The 10,000-nt window shown below is 47.5% G+C and overlaps 3 non-coding genes across 3 annotated transcripts in view; all 3 read left to right on the plus strand.

Moving 5' to 3' along the window:
- The first annotated feature begins 5,562 nt into the window (after window positions 1–5,562).
- LOC147067639 (small subunit ribosomal RNA) lies at window positions 5,563–7,506 on the plus strand. Its single transcript, XR_015071432.1, has one exon. It is a non-coding gene; the product is annotated as a small subunit ribosomal RNA (ribosomal RNA).
- A 152-nt stretch (window positions 7,507–7,658) lies between these two features.
- On the plus strand, window positions 7,659–7,820 carry LOC147067640 (5.8S ribosomal RNA). The gene has a single exon (XR_015071429.1). It is a non-coding gene; the product is annotated as a 5.8S ribosomal RNA (ribosomal RNA).
- A 398-nt stretch (window positions 7,821–8,218) lies between these two features.
- The window catches only part of LOC147067641 (large subunit ribosomal RNA), a 4,110-nt gene continuing 2,328 nt past the window's right edge, over window positions 8,219–10,000 (plus strand). Inside the window, exon 1 of the ribosomal RNA XR_015071428.1 lies at window positions 8,219–10,000. This exon is cut by the window's right edge and continues 2,328 nt beyond it. This is a non-coding gene — a ribosomal RNA (large subunit ribosomal RNA).

Consider the following 10,000-nt stretch of genomic DNA (forward strand, 5'->3'; position numbering starts at 1 on the left):
TAATTTTTTTTTTTTTTTTTTTTTTAATTCTTCGTTATATATATAATGTTAATAATATGATGGATGTAAAAAAAAAGATTTTTTTTTTTAATTTAAACTAGCTTAGGTTAGGTTAGGTAAGGTTAGGTTAGGTTAGGTTAGGTTAGGTTAGGTTAGGTTAGGTTAGGTTAGGTTTGGTTAGGTTAGGTTAGGTTAGGTTAGGTTAGGTCAGGTTAGGTTTATGTAAGGTTAGGTTGGGTTTAGTTGGCGAACGAACGTCGTCGACGAGAGCGCCGTTTAAAGCGAGACATCGCCGTTTCGGCCGTCGACGACGCACGAGAGGGCCGCTTAGAGCGCGACACGTGGCCCGCCTGGCGAGCTAAATCGTCGTGCATCGTGCACTTCACGTCCGACTCTCGCCGCGTTCGGCGGCGTGCGTATTATGACGATATTATGTTATCGACATGTCAACGGTATATGATATCTATCATAATAATATATGTTGGATGAAAAATAATGAAAAATTATTTTAACATCAAATTTTACCGCTAGAACTCGCCCTCGCGCTTTACTTACCTATTCCTATGTTGAACGTCGAAATGAAGACAATGAAATATTCTTTCAGGTGAGGCGTATCGGGCGCATTTAAAATGATCAGTGACACGCTCGTTGATCACGTTTATGCCCTATAACGATATGATATTGATATTTTTTTATGGTATTCATCATAATAATAAATGATGTATGAAAAAAAAAATTGGTTAGTTTAGGTTAGGTTAGGTCACGTTAGGTATGATTAGGTTAGGTTAGGTTAGTTTTTGTTTAGGATAGGTTAGGTTAGTTTTTGTTTAGGTTAGGTTTGTTTTTGTTTAGGTTAGTTTTTGCTTAGGTTAGGTTAGTTTTTGTTTAGGTTAGTTTAGGTTAGGTTAGGTTAGTTTAAGTTAGGTTAGGTTAGTTTTTGTTTAGGTTAGGTTAGGTTAGTTTTTGTTTAGGTAAGGTTAGGTAAGGTTAGATTAGGTAAGGTTAGGTTAGGTTTAGTTTAGGTTAGGTTGTGTTAGGTTAGGTAAGGTTATGTTAGGTTATGTTAGGTTAGGTTAGGTGAGGTGAGGTTAGGTCAGGTCAGCGAACGGACGTAGTCGACGAGAGCGCAGCTTTTAGCGAGACATGGGCCCTCCTGGCTAGCTAAATCTGCGTCCCTCCGGCATGTCAAGTAGACGATGCCGGCGGGACGCAGATTTAGCTAGCCAGGAGGGCCCATGGCTCGCTTAAAGCGGCGCTCTCGTCGACTACGTTCGATCGCTAACCTGACCTAACCTCACCTCACCTAACCTAACCTAACATAACCTAACATAACCTTACCTTACCTAACACAACCTAACCTAAACTAAACCTAACCTAACCTAACCTTACCTAATCTAACCTTACCTAACCTAACCTAAACAAAAACTAACCTAACCTAAACTAACCTAATCTAACCTAAACTAACCTAACCTAACCTAACCTAACCTAACCTAACCTAACCTAACCTAACCTAACATAATATTACCTAATTTTTTTTTTCATACATCATATCTTATCATGATGGAAAAAAAAATTAGAAATTTAAAAAAAAAAAATTAACCAAACAAATTACCAAAATATATATTCGCAATTCGCAATTCGAAATTTCAAATGAAAGATTAAACCCAAAGAGAATCGTCAATTTTGCCTTTTGTAGTGATATTTCGGTCACGCGGTCGGTAGTACGGCGCTTTATCAATGCTATGCTACATTTTGTTTGGCACTCTTGACGGTTTGCGAACGAAGTACGAGACCGCGGCTTAAAGCGAGACATGCATCGACGACGCACGAGAGCGCGACACGTGGCCCGCCTGGCGAGCTAAATCGTCGTGCATCGTGCACTTCACGTCCGCCTCTCGCCGGTTCGGCGGCGTGCGTATTATGACGATAATATGTTATCGATATATGATATCTATCATAATATTGTATGATGGATGAAAAAAAAATGTTTTTTTTTTTTCAATTTAAATTAGATAGGGTTTAGGTTAGATAAGGTTAGGTGAGGTTTATTTAAATTTTTTTTATTTCTGCTTTTATTGAATTCCTTGGTTTTTCGTACGAGGGTTATTACTTCACTATTACATTGTTCATATTTCATTTACATTATTAACAGTACGGCGCTTTATCAATACTATGCTACATTTTGTTTGGCACTCTTGACGGTTTGCGAACGAAGTACGAGACCGCGGCTTAAAGCGAGACATGCATCGACGACGCACGAGAGCGCGACACGTGGCCCGCCTGGCGAGCTAAATCGTCGTGCATCGTGCACTTCACGTCCGACTCTCGCCGGTTCGGCGGCGTGCGTATTATGACGATAATATGGTTAGGTTAGGTCAGGTTAGGTTTATGTAAGGTTAGGTTGGGTTAAGTTGGCGAACGAACGTCGTCGACGAGAGCGCCGTTTAAAGCGAGACATCCTTCGACGACGAGGTCGCTGCTTCGGCCGTCGACGACGGACGAGAGCGCCGCTTAAAGCGTGACACGGGCCCGCCTGGCCAGCTAAATCTGAGTCCCGCCGGCATCGTGCACTTCACACGTCCCACTCTCGCCGGTTCGTGCGTATTTAAACGACATTATATTATCGTTATGTCAATGGTATATTATACCTATCATAATAATGTATGATGAATGAAAAGAAATGAAAAATTATTTCAACATCAAATTATACCGCTAGAACTAGACAATGAAATTATCTTACGATTACGTTCATGCCTTATGACGATATAATATTGATATTTCATAATAATATAATATGATGGATGTAAAAAAAAAGATTTTTTTTTTTTTATTTTAATTAGCTTAGGTTAGGTTAGGTAAGGTTAGGTAAGGTTTATTTTAATTTTTTTTTTTTTTTTTTTTTTTTTTTTTTTAATTCTTCGTTATATATATATAATGTTAATAATATGATGGATGTAAAAAAAAAGATTTTTTTTTTTTTTATTTAAATTAGCTTAGGTTAGGTTAGGTAAGGTTAGGTTAGGTTAGGTTAGTTTTTGTGTTTGGGTTAGGTTAGGTTAGTTTAGGTTAGGTTAGGTCTGCGAACGAACGTCGTCGACGAGAGCGCCGTTTAAAGCGAGACATCGCCGTTTCGGCCGTCGACGACGCACGAGAGGGCCGCTTAGAGCGCGACACGTGGCCCGCCTGGCGAGCTTAATCGTCGTGCATCGTGCACTTCACGTCCGACTCTCGCCGCGTTCGGCGGCGTGCGTATTATGACGATATTATGTTATCGACATGTCAACGGTATATGATATCTATCATAATAATATATGTTGGATGAAAAATAATGAAAAATTATTTTAACATCAAATTTTACCGCTAGAACTCGCCCTCGCGCTTTACTTACCTATTCCTATGTTGAACGTCGAAATGAAGACAATGAAATATTCTTTCAGGTGAGGCGTATCGGGCGCATTTAAAATGATCAGTGACACGCTCGTTGATCACGTTTATGCCCTATAACGATATGATATTGATATTTTTTTATGGTATTCATCATAATAATAAATGATGTATGAAAAAAAAAATTGGTTAGTTTAGGTTAGGTTAGGTCACGTTAGGTATGATTAGGTTAGGTTAGGTTAGTTTTTGTTTAGGATAGGTTAGGTTAGTTTTTGTTTAGGTTAGGTTTGTTTTTGTTTAGGTTAGTTTTTGCTTAGGTTAGGTTAGTTTTTGTTTAGGTTAGTTTAGGTTAGGTTAGGTTAGTTTAAGTTAGGTTAGGTTAGTTTTTGTTTAGGTTAGGTTAGGTTAGTTTTTGTTTAGGTAAGGTTAGGTAAGGTTAGATTAGGTAAGGTTAGGTTAGGTTTAGTTTAGGTTAGGTTGTGTTAGGTTAGGTAAGGTTATGTTAGGTTAGGTTAGGTGAGGTGAGGTTAGGTCAGGTCAGCGAACGGACGTAGTCGACGAGAGCGCAGCTTTTAGCGAGACATGGGCCCTCCTGGCTAGCTAAATCTGCGTCCCTCCGGCATGTCAAGTAGACGATGCCGGCGGGACGCAGATTTAGCTAGCCAGGAGGGCCCATGGCTCGCTTAAAGCGGCGCTCTCGTCGACTACGTTCTTTCGCTAACCTGACCTAACCTCACCTCACCTAACCTAACCTAACATAACCTAACATAACCTTACCTTACCTAACACAACCTAACCTAAGCTAAACCTAACCTAACCTTACCTAATCTAACCTTACCTAACCTAACCTAAACAAAAACTAACCTAACCTCAACTAACCTAATCTAACCTAAACTAACCTAACCTAACCTAACCTAACCTAACCTAACATAATATAACCTAATTTTTTTTTTCATACATCATATCTTATCATGATGGAAAAAAAAATTAGAAATTTAAAAAAAAAAATTTAACCAAACAAATTACCAAAATATATATTCGCAATTCGCAATTTGAAATTTCAAATGAAAGATTAAACCTAAAGAGAATCGTCAATTTCGCCTTTTGTAGTGATATTTCGGTCACGCGGTCGGTAGTGCGGCGCTTTATCAATGCTATGCTACATTTTGTTTGGCACTCTTGACGGTTTGCGAACGAAGTACGAGACCGAGACGAGACCGTACGAGACGAAGTACGAGACCGCGTCCGCCTGGCAAGCTATATTTGCGTCGTATCGGCATTTCAGCCCACCCTCGACCGTTCGGTGGCGAGCGTAATATAACGTTCTCATAATGATATTTATTTCAATGGTTTTATATCATTCATAATGATGGATGAAAAAAAAAAAAAAAAAAAAAAAAAATTGAAATTAAAAAAAAAAAATTATCCAAATTACCAAAATATATATTCGCAATTCGCAATTCGAAATTTCAAATGAAAGATTAAACCTAAAGAGAATCGTCACCTTCGCCTTTTGTAGTGTTATTTCGGTTACGCGGCCGGTAGTGCGCCGCGTTTACACTATAATGTGTGAGGGAAAATGTACGCAGGAGAGAACTGTACGATAAAATAATGGCGACGGATTATTGCGCTACCCAACATTGCCGTGTCCGTATTCGTTGTTGTTGTCGTCTGGGTCTCTCCCCTCATCCATCGTATGTATAGCAGTGGGTTGTCGTCTTTGACAAGACTTCCTTCACGGCGTTCGCAAACTGCGGCGGCCATTCGGCCGCGTCGGCGGTACATTTGCGAGACGAGACACTCACCCGGCGTGCGATTATATTTCGTCGCCGCGGCCTATGCGATCGCATCACTCTGGAGTTCCGCGCTAGCAGAATCATCCTGTCGAGTGACGGCGGACGGCGTTTCAGCCTCCGTCGCTCCGTTTACCGCGCCGACGGCGTGCGTTTTCGGTGTGCACGTTTTACGATGGGAAATTGAGAAACGCGGAGCACGATCTCGTGCTCTGTGCGTATGTATGCATACAATCCGTTGTATCTCGTGCGTCGGCACGTTAAAAATCGAAAGAGAGAGCCAGCGTCGCCCGCCGGGTGACTCCGGTGCGCGTTCGCGTGTGACGTGTGGATCGCGGGTGTCGGCGCGCCCAGTGCGCGCGCGCCCGCGGCCTCGCAGAGCAGCTCCCTGGTTGATCCTGCCAGTAATCATATGCTTGTCTCAAAGACTAAGCCATGCAAGTCTCAGTATGAGCCTAATTAAGGTGAAACCGCGAATGGCTCAATATATCAGTTTTGGTTCCTTAGATCGTACACAGTTACTTGGATAACTGTGGCAATTCTAGAGCTAATACATGCAAACGTAATTCTGAACGGGAACGTGAGGAATGCTTTTATTAGATCAAAAACCAATCGGCGGTCGGCGCTCGCGTCGTCCGTCGCTCTTCGAGATGACTCTAGATAACTTTGAGCTGATCGCACGGTCTAGCACCGGCGACGCATCTTTCAAATGTCTGCCTTATCAACTGTCGATGGTAGTTTATGCGACTACCATGGTTGTCACGGGTAACGGGGAATCAGGGTTCGATTCCGGAGAGGGAGCCTGAGAAACGGCTACCACATCCACGGAAGGCAGCAGGCGCGCAAATTACCCACTCCCGGCACGGGGAGGTAGTGACGAAAAATAACGATACGGGACTCGTCCGAGGCCTCGTGATCGGAATGATTACACTTTAAATCCTTTAACGAGGATCCATTGGAGGGCAAGTCTGGTGCCAGCAGCCGCGGTAATTCCAGCTCCAATAGCATATACTAAAGTTGTTGCGGTTAAAAAGCTCGTAGTTGAAATTGTGTCCTGCGGTGTCGGTCTACCGACTGCGGTACGACAGGCACGTCTGCGGGGCTTCTCGCCGGTGCGTCCTTCGCCATCCGGCGTCGGTCGGCCGCAAGGTCGGCCGTTCGCCGAGGCGGGCCGTCGCGGCTGTTTACTTTGAACAAATTAGAGTGCTCAAAGCGGGCTAAGTTTTGCCTGAATATTGTACGCATGGAATAATAGAATAGGACCTCGGTTCTGTTTTGTTGGCTTTCTGATACCAGAGGTAATGATTAATAGGGACAACTGGGGGCATTCGTATTGCGACGTTAGAGGTGAAATTCTTGGATCGTCGCAAGACGGACTAAAGCGAAAGCATTTGCCAAAGGTGTTTTCATTAATCAAGAACGAAAGTTAGAGGTTCGAAGGCGATTAGATACCGCTGTAGTTCTAACCATAAATGATGCCAGCCAGCGATCCGCCGAAGTTTCATTATTTTAACCCGGTGGGCAGCTCCCGGGAAACCAAAGCTTTCGGGCTCCGGGGGGAGTATGGTTGCAAAGCTGAAACTTAAAGGAATTGACGGAAGGGCACCACCAGGAGTGGAGCCTGCGGCTTAATTCGACTCAACACGGGAAAACTCACCAGGCCCGGACACTGGAAGGATTGACGGATTAACAGCTCTTTCTCGATTCGGTGGGTGGTGGTGCATGGCCGCTCTTAGTTGGTGGAGCGATTTGTCAGGTTAATTCCGGTAACGAACGTAACTCTAGCCTATTAAATAGACGTACAACCGGTATCACGAGGGTCCGCGCGCGTCCGTGTCCTTTGGCGTTCTGCGTCGGAGGCGCGGGCGCGTCGCGGTCTTCACTACCGGCGTACAATGAAAATCTTCTTAGAGGGACCGGCGGTATATATAGCCGCACGAGATTGAGCAATAGCAGGTCTGTGATGCCCTTAGATGTCCTGGGCCGCACGCGCGCTACACTGAAGGGATCAGCGTGTCCTCCTTGGCTTAACGGCCCGGGTAACCCGATGAAACCCCTTCGTGATAGGGATTGGGGTTTGCAATTCTCCCCCATGAACGAGGAATTCCTAGTAAAAGCGAGTCACCAGCTCGCGTTGATTGCGTCCCTGCCCTTTGTACACACCGCCCGTCGCTACTACCGATGGATGATTTGGTGAGGTCTTCGGACTGGCGCGCGGAAGCTCCTCGTGGGCCTCTGACGCGCCGGAAAGTTTGACCGAATTTGATCATTTAGAGGAAGTAAAAGTCGTAACAAGGTTTCCGTAGGTGAACCTGCGGAAGGATCATTTCCTGTGCGAAACGAACATGTGCGCGTGTACGCGTAACGTGTAATTTTTTTTTTTTATATAAATTTATTTTGCACATCTCGCATGTGCATTATGAAATATATAATATGCCGAAAACGAAACAATATAACAACAACAATATGTAATCACTAGATTACCCTGAACGGCGGATCACTCGGCTCGTGGGTCGATGAAGAACGCAGCTAAATGCGCGTCAGAGTGTGAACTGCAGGACACATGAGCATCGACATTTCGAACGCACATTGCGGTCCGAGCAAGACGTAGTTTGTCGACGGACCACTCCTGTTTGAGGGTCGCGTACACCAGAAACACCAGACTGCGAACGGTCATATAACACACACACACACACTTGTGTGTGTGTGTGTGTGTGGCTGTTCGCGAGCAGTTGCCGGCGTCGCCAGGTCGGCGGGGGGGGGGGATAGGTCGCGTGCACACGCACGCCTCCGCCACCCACCCGTCCTTCCGGGCGTCCGGTCAAATATTTATCGACGCCTGTTGTCGGGCGCGCCCTGTGCGAATGTAGCGCCTCAGTGCGCTCGCATCGGGCGCTCGCTTCGCGCGCACGCACTGGAACGTGGCGTGAGCGCGGTGACTTGCAAAAGCCGCTGCGCACACACGCACACAACCCGTAAAAGGCGTCGCCGCGCGTGAGTCTGAGCGCTCGCATGCGTCATTTTGCACGCAAACTGTTTGTCGACCTCAAATCAGGAGAGATCACCCGCCGAACTTAAGCATATCAGTAAGCGGAGGAAAAGAAACTAACGAGGATTCCCCGAGTAGCGGCGAGCGAAACGGGAAGAGCCCAGCGCTGAATCCTGCGGCCCCGGCGGGCCGCCGGGAAATGTAGCGTTCGGGAGGAGAATTATACATACACGCGCGGTCATTAGTCACGGCTGCCAGTCCAAGTTCATCTTGAACGGGGCCGTTTACCCGTAGAGGGTGCCAGGCCCGTGGTGACGGTAGCCGGCCGCGACGGTCTCTCTCCCCAGAGTCGGGTTGCTTGAGAGTGCAGCCCTAAGCGGGTGGTAGACTCCATCTAAGGCTAAATACTACCACGAGACCGATAGCGAACAAGTACCGTGAGGGAAAGTTGAAAAGAACTTTGAAGAGAGAGTTCAAGAGTACGTGAAACCGTTCAGGGGTAAACCTGTGGAACTCAAACGAGCGAACGGGGAGATTCATCGCTCTTCCGCCGGGGTCCGCGTCTCGCCGCTCACCCTCTGCCGACGCGCCTTCGCGGGTGCGCCGGCAGGGGGGGGCGCGGGTTCGCCGACGGGCCCCCGGAGTGCGTGCACTTCTCCCTCAGTATAACACCGCGACCCGTCGCGCTGCGGTCGAATGCGCCGTGCGGTTGTCCCGTCCCTCGACGAGGGGCGGAGCCGCGGCGTCCACGGCCGCCGCACGCGACGGTAGAGAACGAGGTTCGCGTCCGCCCGGCTTCGGCCGGTCGTCCGTCGCGCCGCAGCGGCGACCTTCGTGCGGCCCCCGGCGCCTCGTGCGCCGCGGGTGTCGCGCGTCGGCCGTCGTGGTTAGCGGCGCGCTCTCGGACGGGACGCGTCCCGGTCGGCGGTGGGTTTGTTTTGGGCACTCACAGGACCCGTCTTGAAACACGGACCAAGGAGTCTAGCATGTGCGCGAGTCATTGGGATTTTTTTACACTAAACCCAGAGGCGCAATGAAAGTGAAAGGCGCGGCCTCGGTCGCGCCGGAGGGAAGATGCGCGGACCGTTTCCGCGGTCCCGCCGCATTCCCGAGGCGTTTCGAAAAAGCCACCGTTGTTATTATCGAGACGCACTGAGAGCGTACACGCTGGGACCCGAAAGATGGTGAACTATGCCTGGTCAGGTCGAAGTCAGGGGAAACCCTGATGGAGGACCGAAGCGATTCTGACGTGCAAATCGATCGTCGGAACTGGGTATAGGGGCGAAAGACTAATCGAACTATCTAATAGCTGGTTCCATCCGAAGTTTCCCTCAGGATAGCTGGCGCTCGAGAAATATGTTCGCGCCCCTCGCGGGCGCGCTACATTCACACAGTCTCATCCGGTAAAGCGAATGATTAGAGGCATTGGGGCCGAAACGGCCTCAACCTATTCTCAAACTTTAAATGGGTGAGATCTCCGTCTTGCTCGAAGATGAAGTCGGAGCTCGGATGGGAGTGCCAAGTGGGCCAATTTTGGTAAGCAGAACTGGCGCTGTGGGATGAACCAAACGTCGAGTTAAGGCGCCCAATGAACGCTCATCGGAAACCATAAAAGGCGTTGGTCGCTCAGGACAGCAGGACGGTGGCCATGGAAGTCGGAATCCGCTAAGGAGTGTGTAACAACTCACCTGCCGAAGCAACCAGCCCTGAAAATGGATGGCGCTGTAGCGTTCAGCCTATACTCGACCGTCGCAGGCAGGCGGGGCGCACCCGCCTCACGGCGGGGGCGTCTTGAAGCCGCGACGAGTAGGATGGCCGCGGCGGTGTGCGCAGA

This window comes from Rhyacophila brunnea, unplaced genomic scaffold (assembly GCF_057557595.1).
Source record: "Rhyacophila brunnea isolate RB1 unplaced genomic scaffold, BYU_Rbru_1.0 scaffold_352, whole genome shotgun sequence".
Classification (NCBI taxonomy): Eukaryota; Metazoa; Arthropoda; class Insecta; order Trichoptera; family Rhyacophilidae; genus Rhyacophila; species Rhyacophila brunnea.